The 13,347-nt window shown below is 39.1% G+C and overlaps 1 pseudogene; it reads left to right on the top strand.

Moving 5' to 3' along the window:
* Nucleotides 1-12,880: 12,880 nt before the first annotated feature.
* On the top strand, nucleotides 12,881-12,974 carry LOC147517320 (small nucleolar RNA R71; annotated as a pseudogene).
* The last annotated feature ends 373 nt before the right edge of the window (nucleotides 12,975-13,347 follow it).

Below are 13,347 nucleotides of genomic sequence, written 5' to 3'. Positions count from 1 at the left end.
AAAAATCAGATCTCTCTATTGGTTCTGTAAGGAGACAATATAGAGACGGTAAAATTATATAATGCACTTGACGGGAGAACAGAAAAGATGGCTTAAAATCATCTTCTTTCTAAACCAACAATTCATGCAATGACAAAAGCCAGAACACTGGTAAAGGAACACATTTAGACTCCCCTCCTCTCTCTCACACACACACAAAGTATTTTATGCCCCATCCAATTGAACTGAACTAAGATGCTAAACTGCAGCCATATTCAAAAGATGATGAGACTTCTTAAACCGATACATAGCCCAAATATTTAAGATACTACAATTAGGTACATACTTGGATCAACGAAAGGTTGCAAGAAATATTCTCATCTTACAAGATTTGGAAGGTAAGTCCCGTTCGCTTCAATACCTAGGTAGTTCATCACCATAACTTATTTGATATATTAATGGTTGGCCTATTGGAAACAAAATAAATGGTGCAAATGTAAAAACGAGATGAGGGCCATAACTCATGAGTGACTCACGATCTCGCCATTGGGTGAAACAGTCTTCCAGACCCTCCCATGGAATATGACCCCAGAAAATACGCAAAAGGGTACCATAACAGAAGAAGGATAAATTGGAGGACCATGATAGCATGGATTTTGGCGAGAATCTTCCATATTTCAAATTTTGCCAATGACTAGCAAAGTCACCGTGAAGAATGTCGGTGTTGGGGTCACATGGTTCCTCGATGGGTCCACGTATGCACTTTTTTGTAGAACAAGAACTATCAAGATCTTCGACCGGTCAAGACTCTCTGGCTGAATCAAAGTTCTGATCCGACCGGTTTTATGGCTTTTGTCCATTGTCTCCTCCCTATCAAAATTATTTGTAGAACCGTCGAAATTTCCAGTCTCGGTGGGAGATTAAAACCGTAAGCATCGTCGAAAGGGAACCGTGACCCGTGAAGGTAAAATGCAAAAGGAACCATCCTGCATTATCCATCCCTCTTTGGCGAACTAGAACCGCAAGCATAGAGGTAACAGTATCATCGATTCTGACCTACTAACTAACCTGGCTGGAACATAGTTTCGCGATCGATGACTCTAACATGTGATGGAACCACTAGTGCAGGCCCTGTAGTTCTATCTTCCACTTCATCATTCATCGTTGAAAGGGGAATCCAGTCTCTGTTGTCATCATCTCCCCGAGAAGAACTATGATCAATTGTCGCAACCTCATGCTGCCATCCATTCTTCCCTTTCCCATGCATAGTAGATGTAATGGAGGGTGGAACTCTCCTACCCCATCTATCCTTTCATAACTGTTTTCCGCCCATTAGAGATACCACTTCAGATAGTTTAAGGTTGCTAAAGTTCAAAGGATCCATATTTTTGTTGACTCACAAACATTGTACTTTACATGATTATGAAAGAAGCATAAGAAACCTACCTCTGTTCCAAAGATATGCTCTAAGAATAATCTTTGCAACAATGCATTACCACTGCAACTCTACCAATGGTTTCCCTCAGAAGATCTACCACCACCCTACATTTCCAATTTTCAGCAATGTTAAAGAGTGTGCACAAAATCAGATTTACAAGAACCCCCCGTGAAAGGTAATGATATTTCTAAGGCAAGTGTCCCAAGAGCCCAAACCTAAACAAGTGTTTTGGAAACTGAACTGCTTATTAAATAGGAAAGCTATCAAGTTTAATCACCAGCTCAAAAGACAAACACTAGAGTATTTGCATAAAAATTACAGTTACTAAACATAATAAGAGTTGAAAGTAGTATTCAACAAATATAATCACTATATGAGATTCCGGAATTGATTGTGATTAGATAACAAAATTAGAACATTAGTTCAAAGAATATTGATTTTCGCCAATTTTCAAACCCAATTTAATAAAAAAACGCACAAAAACAATTTGGGTTTTTGAAAAACGATATCATGCCAATTCACAAATGAAACAAAGAAGAACAAAAGAATAAGCAATTACCTATAGCTATTGTTAATTTCTGTTTTGCTTCTTTGGGGTTTGTTTATTTGGATGTGTTGAGACGAAAAACCAACTAAGGACGAATTTTGTGGATCTGGAAGGTTTTTTTTTGTTTTTGGATCTGTTGTACAACAACACCGCGATACCATATGGAGGAAATGAGTTGGATGTCAAGTATGTGGTCTAAAGAATATTATGATTTCTGGGTCGAGGATGCATGTCAACAATCCATTTCTTGTTTTCTTTGATTGAGGAGTGCGAAAATTAGGGATCTTGAGATAATGCGGCGGTGAGAGAGAGAGAGAGAGAGGAGAGAAAAAAAAAATTATGTTTTATATTTCGATATTTTTGGTTTCCCTCTGTTCGCGAAATTTTTCGTGAAATTTTTAAGTTTGTAACACTTCTCTAACGCTTTTTAAGCGTTAGCAATTAATTCCGGAAATTCACCCAAATAAAGCAACGTTTTACAACATTACCAACGCTTATTTAACGTTGGAAACTTACTAACGCTAAATAAGCATTGCAAATCAAAAAAGGTGCGTGTTGCAAATATCCTATTATGGTGTAGTGTCAACTGATTTGTGAGGCTTCATTGTGATTTTCGCCTTAGTGCAAGATTCACAGTGTGCAAAATCATCATCCAAGTTAGGAATTAAACCAAGTGTGCTCATGTTCTTAACATACTTCCCATTAATATGACATAATTTACCATGCCAAACATTAACAGAACAAGAGATCATGTAAGCAGAAATAGAAGTTTTATTCATATCAGCAACATTCAACTTAAACATCCTATTACATGCATAACCCTTACCAATAAAATTCCAGACTTAGTGATCACATACTGATCACTACCTATGACTTGCTGAAATCCAGCCTTGTTCAAAATAAAACCAGAAACCAAATTCTTTCTAATCTCAGGAGTATGAAGTGATAATTGTAAAAATGAATAGTCTACTCACGAAATGAACGATGAACTCAAAACGTAAGTAAACTAAAACTATCTTAAGTGCTTATATTTATCAAAGATTCTACTCTCAAGTCTATGAGATATAGTGGAGTAGAGTGATTCGTTCCACTCTTAGTCCTTCCGCATGCTATGTTCTCAAGTGTAAGTACTCTAAACTTAAAGTCTAATGAGAGATTTATGAAAAAGGCAACTAGACTACGATGCAACTACCCACGAAATGCAACTAGTCGACAATGGGAATAACTAAGGGAATGCTACGTTGATTCTATGATAAGGAGTTAGAGGGGGATTGATTCCACCTTAACTCGACTTAATCCTATTAATCCACGAATCGTCGAATCCGAATTGAATAAGGTCGCAACAATTGGTTCTTCCTAATCCCTAATTACACATGGCATTCCTACCAATTCATAACTAGCATGTGAACGATTAAACCCATTCTCATGGTGAACTAATCGTTTCTAGAGTGGAAAGGAAATTACGACGATTCTACGATATTCGGAATCAAGCTTTCATCAAGGCTTCTCAACCCCCTCTAATGGAGGTTTAGCCGAGAATCATTACGTAATCATTTCCGATTACATTTAAACTAAACATGATATAAAGAATTGAAATTTACTTAATTAAACAATAATGAAATCTAATTTAATGACTCAATGAAATAAAGACAGGAATTGAAATTAGATCTAGGAATGGAAATGACAAAATCGAAATTGATAAAAATACTACTTTATTGATCTAATCAAAATGAAGAACAAGATTCAAAGGTTTAAACTAATACAATAATTGAAATGGAACTAAACTTAATTAATCTACATGAAAAACTAGATCTAGAATTCATTAATGGAGGCTACTAATCTAATCTATTTCTAGGTCTAACTATCTACCATTAACAAAGAGCTAAGCTTTTGTTTTTATACATCCAGATCCAAAAATCGTGCATGGGCTTGGAGCCATGTTTTGGGCCAGAGAATCAGGCCCAAAACCCAATTCTTTCAGTCCAAAAAGGCCTCTTCAGCTGTAGTTGGCTTCAACAGACTTTCCGTCCACTTTTGCTTCTCTGATTTGGTCAAAGCTTAGACCATTGAAAAGCTCTTTCCGAGCCGGTCGTTTTGACATAAGGTAGGCCCCATTCCGAGGTCTGAGTCCAAAGATATGTCCTTCGGAAGTTCTCACGACTTTGTGTGTCTTTGCTTTTGCCCGCCGACTTTTTCAGCTTTTGACCGGCTTTTAGAAAGGCTTTGTCTTCTCGAAACTTGGCCTTTAATCACGGAACTCCTTAGTAACCGACCTTTGCTCCTTTATCTCACTAAAGTGGCACATTTCTGCACATAATAGACTTTGAAGCCTGAAATGCATAAAAACACGTGTCGTGTTAACTCTTAATTATTACTCACATAATTGGTCTAAAAGTATGATCAAAAAGGGTTAAAACTACAGTTTTGGGCTCTTATCAAACCACCCCCAAACAGCATTTTGCTTGTCCTCAAGCAAAGATGAGAAATTAACATAAGTGACCAAAAATGGAGTTCTATCTACTTCTCGTTTATTTGAGTCGCGATTGCATTGACCATATGCAACAAGGCCTTAAACCACTAGGAATTCCCTAGTGGACGAAGTTATAGCCTCGTGAGAGTTTTCCAAAGAAGGTACTCACAAACTTCATCTATACTACAACGACTAAGAAATAAAACTATTGTTTCCTTATTCATGCTCCAAACTATCTATACATCTCACTAGCTATGAACAAGAATAACCAAGTCAAAACCTAAGCTAATATATGCATAATAATCAATAATCTATAATAAACATATATACAATGAGTAATACTATGAAATGTCTAGCGGTCCGTTTCTGAAACTTCGGAATAGCGTCCCCAAGTAGGTTCTCACAATAATAGTCAAGATACAACACTCTGATTTTTCCACTCAAGTTTAGCTACTCTAGTGCTTGTGATGGGCACACTTTACCTTACAATCTCAATGACAACAAGGAAGCCGGAGTCGATCAAACACATCTGCCACTTACTATCACACTAGCCTATTCCTAATTGAGCTAGAGGTCTTTATTAGGTGTTGCGGGGATTAGGAGATGGTTTAAGAAGGAAAGAAATGGATATTCAAAAAGGACAAGTCTGAGATAATAGAGTCTTCATATTATGTAACTAGAGAAAATCTTGTTATTTAGTTTTGCTTCTACACTTTGTTTCCATCCTTAGCCATATTTTTTTCTTTTTCTTTTCTCTTTTTTTTTCCTTTGGCTTTTGACTCCCTTTTATTCTATTTTTGGAGTTTTTATTTTATTTCTATTTTTATTTTTCTTTTCCTTAGATGGAAACTTCTTTTCTTTATTTTCTGAAGCAATTAACTAACTTTTGTTTACACAGGTTTTTCTCTTCTTCTTTCTTCCTCATTCTATTCTCAGACTTATTCTAAATTGGGTGGGTTGAATTATTATTATTTTTTTCTTTTTTTTCTTTTGTTTTGTTTTTATAACAGGGTAAAGGATTTGTGGTTCATGGAAGGCTAAAGAAAGGCTCAGAGGGGCGACTAGCGGAAAATAATTCATAGGTTTGAATTTCTGGCTATATCGATCCAAAGAGGGCCTAAATTCTCGCTTAGGATATGGCATAGTGATCAAGTAAGTGGACGTGTGATATCTCTATCCGGATTTTACTTCTCCCTTGTGTCATTTCTCAAATGTTTCGCTCATATAAGGCTTTAGGCTATATTCTCACAGGATTTGTAGAATAAGTACTCTAGCCTAGATTTCATAAACTTACTGCTAACAATCATAGATACTCATGTAATATATTTATAGATAGATGCAAAGATTATTACCTATATATTAACCTAAGTTTCTAACAATTATTCTAATGCAAAAGCTACGTGAGACTTCTAGATTGTTAAGAGCATAGAGAAGGAAAACAATACCACTATTCCTAAGTGTATAGCATGAACTTATTTATTTATATTTTTGAATTTTTTAAATTTTAACTAGAAAACAAATGCATATTAACTCTATCTATATCCTAACAGATGCCTTAATTACACGTGTTTCTATGCCCCCCCCCCCCAAACAAGAAGCATGCTTTGTCCTCAAAGCATTAAAATAAAGAGGGTAGGAAAAATACCATTGAAGCCGTGAAATTCGGGAACATCTCAAAAACAAGGTTAGAACGTGCTAATATAGGAAATAAAAGCCACACAACTCTATCTGAAGTTCTATCCATTATGGGGTTAACAAGAATGAAATTGCTTGGGACATAAGCGGACACTAACTAGAATGAAAACTTACCTTATCCCCCGTTATTACTCGTCATCTTCCTCATTCTCTTCTTCCATAAAGAAGTGAGGTTCCTTTAGATCTGCCATGCCATGATAATTTCCCGGCTTCCCGCCATTTATCATCTATTATTGCTAACCTATTAAGAGCCACTTGGTCGGACGGGGTGTAAGGTGCAACCCAGATGAGGTTGTATCCTCCACCCTTGCCAAGTCATTGCCGCGAAAAGATCGAATAATACTATTGGTGGGTGCGATTAATGTCGACCGTAATCCAAGCCGTGAAGCGTGTACAAAAAACAGGAAAGAAACATAGCATAATACGAGAAACTAGAACGGGCATAAGAAGGTACTTATGCCTCAAGCTATGGGATCGAGCTAAACTAGACATCAAGGTTCGGGGAAGGTCATGACACATACGTCCCGTGGCTAAAGCAAGGAAGACGCTACAAGTGGCATCATTCACAGAAGAAAAACACCATTCCCCTAAAATGTTTAGCATGATCCAAAACATAACAGTTCCTATGTTCATGGACAGGCTACCAAAGGCGACGTTATATTCCCCTTGGTCCTCAATACGGAAAATGCCCGCGCCATACGACTCATGCAAAAACTCGTAAGTGTAGACATACATATTATCGACCCAATATCACCATGGGTCTTGTATTTCAACGGGCATAGCCAGTCTAAGAACAAATGCTAGCAAGAACCTGGTAATTTCCATTGGTTCATTATCAATGTTGATGGAGAACACTTGTTCTCCATCTGGTCTTTCAAAGAAAATGCAGTTATCGTAAAAATAAAATGCTAGAGTCGGAGAATAAAGTGCATCCGGTTTTACCATAAGCGGCTCCCAGCCAACGAATGTGATCGCTTCGCGAAACCAAGCACCATAAGTAGTGCTTTGGAACAAATCTTCGAAAGACTGTTCCGGTATCAATGTTGGAGATGTCATCTTAAAATTACGCTTTGGAATAGCTACGAATGATCCAGATACTACGCACGAAAAACTGGAAATTTCCTGGTCCACGGAAGTCGTAGCCGAAAAGGCGCTCGATAGAAGAAAGGCGCTCGATAAAATTGAAATTTCCAGTGTTTGAGCTGGTCGCTCAACTTGCTTAAAGGCCTCCCTCGACAAAAACTCAAAAAAAAATATACAGAGCGCGAGTGCACTCGGAGTTGCAGAAACTCGAAAAATGAGCTGAAACGAGGGAATCGCGGGAGTGAAAGGTGAGTGATGGAGTTTAGGTGTAGTGTGAGTTGTGAGGATAGATTGTATCAAGTTTATATAGGTTTAAAGTTGCTAAAATGGATCGAAGTTGCCAAAACTAATTACGGTAGTTTCGAAAATTCTAAAATTTCCAAACCCGAAAACGGAAACAACTCATATCCTTGATTCTAATTCAAACCCAAGATCTTTTAGGTTGATTTTATGATAGAATGTACCTATTTAATCTAGATTTCATCCTACAATGATACTCAATCATAGATATGCCTAAACGGCCATATTTTCACCTTGACTCCATAATAAAATTCTAACACGAGGGTTATAAAAATAATGCTTGAATTGATAAAACCACCCCCAAACAAGTTGGGAAGGTGGGATCAATATGAAACAACCACGATACCGAAAATAACCCTTATATTAAAATTTTCATTCGAGTACATTACACTACAAAATTCAAATTACGGAAATAAACTTGCATTAAAATAAATAACAATAATGAAATTACAAATAAAACATAAAACATAAAACTATACTATCCCTAGCTACTCTGGAACTGGTGGCGGAGGGAACATGCTTCGAGATCCCCGAAATTCTCGAAGCTCTGAAGAGCCAGCACCATTCGTTCTTCGGCGACAACGCTCGTGCCTGGATGGTGTGTCCTCAGAAGGAGAGTCCCCGTGAGGTGGGACTCGTGTCGACAACGCCGAATCGGGCGCCGAGCTTCTAGCTCGGCTCATCTTTCCCACCTCGTCCCTCTCTCTGGGTACGGAGCTCAAAGTTGTGATGCATCGTTGCCTGTCGAGTCCGGAGGTCTTCACAGATAGTGTTAAGCGAACGTATGCCTTGATGGATCACAGCCATGCGTTCTGCATCTGTCCAGCACCTCTCAAAGGCATCCGCGTCAAAACAGGTCAAGTCCTCCTCATCCTCGGAGGCATCCTGAGGTCCCCCAGCCTCCTCGGCATTCTCAGCTCCTCCATCCTCTTCTTCTTCTTCTCTATCCTCAGCCAATCTCCAAACCCGTTGGACATACTCCTTATAGATGCGAGGGTTACGGTGGAGAGTGATGTATGTCCGATCGATCGCTGCCGCTCAACTTGAGCATGATCTTTGTTATCAACACAGGGAGAGGGGCAACAGACCTCCCTACTCCCCTAATCATGCTCAGTAAAAACTCTAAGATACAGAAATCATACTTCCGCTCCTGGAGTATCCATAAGATATGGAGGCAGCTCAGGCCGATATCGCTGACCTTCCCTTCCCTCGTTCGCCCGAAATCCACTCGGGTAGAGCCACCGGGTTGGTCCTAAGGGAAGCCTGTCGAACACAATGCGATCTTGCATTGTAGTCCCCTCCAATAACTGTCTCGTGCATCAATGGCTCTACCCCATTATGCTTGGACTCCTGCAGGGTGACATCCAGATGGATTCTAGGCGGAATGCCTAGAATCTCACCAACAACCCGTCGTCACTTCCTTCCTTAGCCACAACAACAAAAATCCTAGTCCCTTCCAACTCCCTCAGATCATAGAACCGTCCGGACTAAGTCCTCGTGGTAATAGGCTTCAGTCGAAAGTACCACAAAGCTATTCCAGTCTCGACTGATCATCTCGTCACCGTAAAACGGCGCGAAGTGGTCGGCGGTAAAAGCTTGCTCCGACAAAATTCGGCGTTGTTGAGCCATTGGAAGTTTGGAATGTAGTGGGGGTTTAAATGTGATGTGGTGGTTGGATTTTAATAGACCGGTTGAAGCAAACCGTGGTGGTGGTGGAGTGGTGGCGCGGCAGCACCAAAATTTGGTATTTTGGTAGATTTTTGGTGATGTAATTCGGTAGTGGTGGTGGTCGGTGGTGTTTGGAATCGATTTGGGTTGGGATTTGATTTGGGGCGTGGATTAATTTTAGTTTTCTTTTTATTTTGATTTTGTTTTTTAGGTTTTTGGAGCTTGGGCGTTAATGGCGGATGGAGAAGAAGATTGCGAGTGCTGCTAAAGGTAAGGGCGCGGTCGCGCTGTCGGTGGGCGCGGGTTGGGCCCAAGCCCAAAATCGAAATTTGTGATTTTTTTCCGATTTTTTGCGAAACTTCAAATCAGAATTGCCGCTTCGTTACCGGTCCGATTTTTGCGAATGAGATATGGAAATGATTAGGAGAGAATTTCCAATCTAATGATCTATAAAACACTCCATTCCGACCATGGATGACATATAAGATAGTGGAAAATGCCTCGAAGTGCGTGCATGACGTACGTTATGCAAACAATTGAACTCTAAATTCATGGATTATGTCAACCCGAATCGTAATACAATAAAACGGCCTAAGAAACTCTAATGGGACATAAATATTTAGTACGGAAACACGAACACCCCACCCCCAAACAAATTTTTACAACGAAGCTTAGAAAATTTGTTTTTAGCAGTGGATCTTTTAAAGTCAGATTCCCGAGACTTCCTAGGTTACTATGCTTATTCTTTAATATATATATATATATATTTATTTATTTATTTTTAATTTTAAAAAGAAAACAATAAACAAGAAGGACATAATTCACTCCATAGAGAAACATGACTCAAAAATCCGAGAAAACATGCAAGAGTGGAAAACGTGAATTATGTTTAAACGTGGACTTAGGTTCCGGTACTTACAGCCACACACTCCATAGAGAGGGCCCGGTTACCTTAATGGTGCACTCTCCAATATATATGGAAATGAAAGGAAATGCACCAAACACAAAAGTTGAGTCATTTATAGTCAGATACTCGAGACTTTATCTAGACGTATGTATGAACATGCAGTTTATCATATATCAACAACTGAAATAATTGTGGATCATTCCATAAATAAATATCACAGAAAACATATCCAAACACAATCAAGCACCAAGATTTCCTATGACTCAACCTAGTGAAATGAAAGCGAAGTCGGATAACCCTATTATGTAACCTATCATGCACCTTATTTTTCATTTTTGAATGAGTGGGTGTTCTAGTAAATAAGGGTGGAAAAGTGAATGGTTGTGGAGAATATGGTGGATATGGATAAGTTGTAGAAAGACAGCCTGTAAACAATGAGGATGTGGTTTTAGCACAAAACTCATTCATTGTGTGTGTAGTGACTGTCTCAATTCTGAAAATGAAGGTGTCAAGTGGTTTGTCCTTTTGTAGTATTTGTTTACTAGGTGGATTTAAAAAATTATGGAGCACGGGAGAAACAAAAGGATCGAGTGCAAACTCGAGATTCCTTTGAAAGGGTGGAAGGAGGGGAATCGAGGTGGATGTTGTGCAAAGTAGTTCTTGATAGGGTGATTCATCACCTTCTCGAAGAAACTCATCGAATTGCTCATCTAGATTGGTCATATCCTCGTTACTATGATAGTCCTCTACATCTTTGAGAAAGTCATCTATCTCATCCTCATCCGTAATATGTGTATCGACTAGTGTAGGGATGGAAATGTTGGAGTCTGAACTTCCAAAGGAAAGAAATTTGGGCATATGATTATCATGGAACGTGTTGTTGAAATAATCTCGAGCAACGCTCTCGATCATGCTAACCTCTCCATCCATAGACGAATCGGGTAACTGTGTCTTTGTTTTAAAAACATTGACTTTAACAGAAAGATGGCCAAAAGACATGGACATTGAACCATCACGGAAATTAATGAGAGCATTGGTAGTTGCCAGAAAAGGTCGCCCTAAAATGATCGGGACAGAGTCGTTAACGACTTCTGTGTCGAGGATGACAAAATCAGCTGGATAGTAAAAATCCTGAATTTTTACCAGAACATTTTTGACGACACCCTTAGGATACTTAATAGACCGATCAGCTAATTGCAACGTCATTCTAGTGGGTTGCATCTCGTCTAGACCTATTTGTCTATATACAAATAAAACGGAGTAAGTTGACACTAGCCCCCAAGTCTAATAACTAACGCCGTCGTCGTATAAGAATCTCCTAAGGTGCATTATGCAGATAGGGCGACCGGTGGTCCTTGTACTTAACAATTCCATTATGTTCAGATAGAGTTGGGAATTGTTCTGTTAAAAAGGCGTCTTTTGGTATATTGGTCCTACTCCTAGTAGTACACAATTCCTTAAGAAACTTCGCATGGTGTGGTAGCTTTTTTATAGCTTCGAGGAAGGGAAGGTTTATAGTTAGATTCTTGAAAACATCCCTAATCTCCTCGTAATTTGTATCCCTAGTTAACATGACTAATTTTTGTGGAAACGGTGGTTTCTGTCTATATTTAGCAATGGTATTACCTGGGTGTTTAACCGTGGCTTCCTGTTTCTTAAGTTGTGTTGGAACTGGTACTTCTACAGTGGTAGGCTCTTCAGTTTCTATTTCGGTATCTAGTAATATAGCAGGTGTAGGGGCTACTGGTGGGGTAACTATAGGCATAGTTACTTTGTTATCAACCATTCTGCCAGAACGGAGGGTGGCGATGGCCTTTAGCTCACCTACATTTTCATACTCGTTACTAGTATTATCGGTTACCTCAAAGGCTGTATTTGTTGTTTTAGGATTAGGTATTTCGTTACCTGGAAACACACCTTTGGGTTGGGCTTTATCTTGAGCCAACTGTTTGTTTAAATTATTAACGGATTGTAGAAGCTGTTGGTTAGATTGAGCCATGGTTTGGAAAAGTTTTTGGCTCACTTGTATGAAGGTGCCAAGATGATCCGGTTGTGTGGGTGTAGTAGTCACGGGTGGTGTGACTGGAACTATTTCACGTAAATTATTTATGGGTGGATTTTGATAGTTATTATTTACCGGAACGATACCTCTATTAGCATTATAATTATTATCATTACCTTGACTTTGTGCTTGACCTTGTCGAGTTTTAAACTTTGGTTGTTATAATTATTAAAATTCCCCGACCGCCCTTGTCGTAGTGGGGATTGGTTAAAGCCGCGGCGTAAGCCCTAACATATTGGTTATTGTACCCTTGAGGTGTGACGTTTTTTATTATTTCTCCAACCGAAGTTGGGATTTTGTCTCCAAGGGCGTTAGGTTCACTATTAATGGAACAAGCCTGTTCATAGGCTATAGGACAATGGGAGTCGGATGCTCGGGGCTCCAACCGAAAACTACATGGATTTGAATTTACATTCATGACGGGATTGGCTTTTATTGTACAGAAATGGCCTCTACCTTTTTGTGAGGGATTCAATTAGAGTTTTCAGCTCGGGATCTGATTTAACCTCAAACATCTTGGTAGCCTTAATCATTGAAGAAGAACTAGCGTGGCGAGGAATAATCGTCACTACCCCCCGGTTGTTATTTAAACTTAGTTTGGTCCTTTAAAAATTTATAAGCCTCCTCAAGCTCCTTTTCTTAAGAAACTACCCCCATTAATTATGTCAAGGACTTCTTTATGGTGGTGTAGAAGTCCTTTGAAAAAAGCACGAACTAACGTGTCTTTCGCTAAGTTATGATGTGGACACTCTATAAGGAGATCAGTGAAACGATTCCAAGCCTCTGAAAATGTTTCATGAGGATTTTGTCAAAAGAAATGAATCTTGGAAAGCATCTCATCCGTCTTTAGGGGTGGGTAAAAATGTTCCATAAACAGCTGAACAAGTTTAGCCCACGAGTCCACAGAATTTGGCGTTTGGGTAGTTAACCAAGACGCCACCCTATCGGCTAAGGTGAAAGGGAATACCCTTAATTTAATTTGTTCCGTACCAACCGTAGGATGGTGGAATGTTGTTAGGACTTGTTCAATCCTGCGCATGTGCTGATAAGGTTTTTCATGGTCTAATCCATGAAAAACGGGTAACAAATTAAAATATTTGGGGGATTCGAAATCCCCGGTGGGTCTGATAGAACGATACACGATTTGGGGCTATCGCTCAAGGCTTTGTAGAAGTCAGAGAGAGGCCTCTCTTCTTCG

This window comes from Coptis chinensis, chromosome 2 (assembly GCF_015680905.1).
Source record: "Coptis chinensis isolate HL-2020 chromosome 2, ASM1568090v1, whole genome shotgun sequence".
Classification (NCBI taxonomy): domain Eukaryota; kingdom Viridiplantae; phylum Streptophyta; class Magnoliopsida; order Ranunculales; family Ranunculaceae; genus Coptis; species Coptis chinensis.
This window is presented reverse-complemented; position numbering and strand designations above follow the sequence as displayed.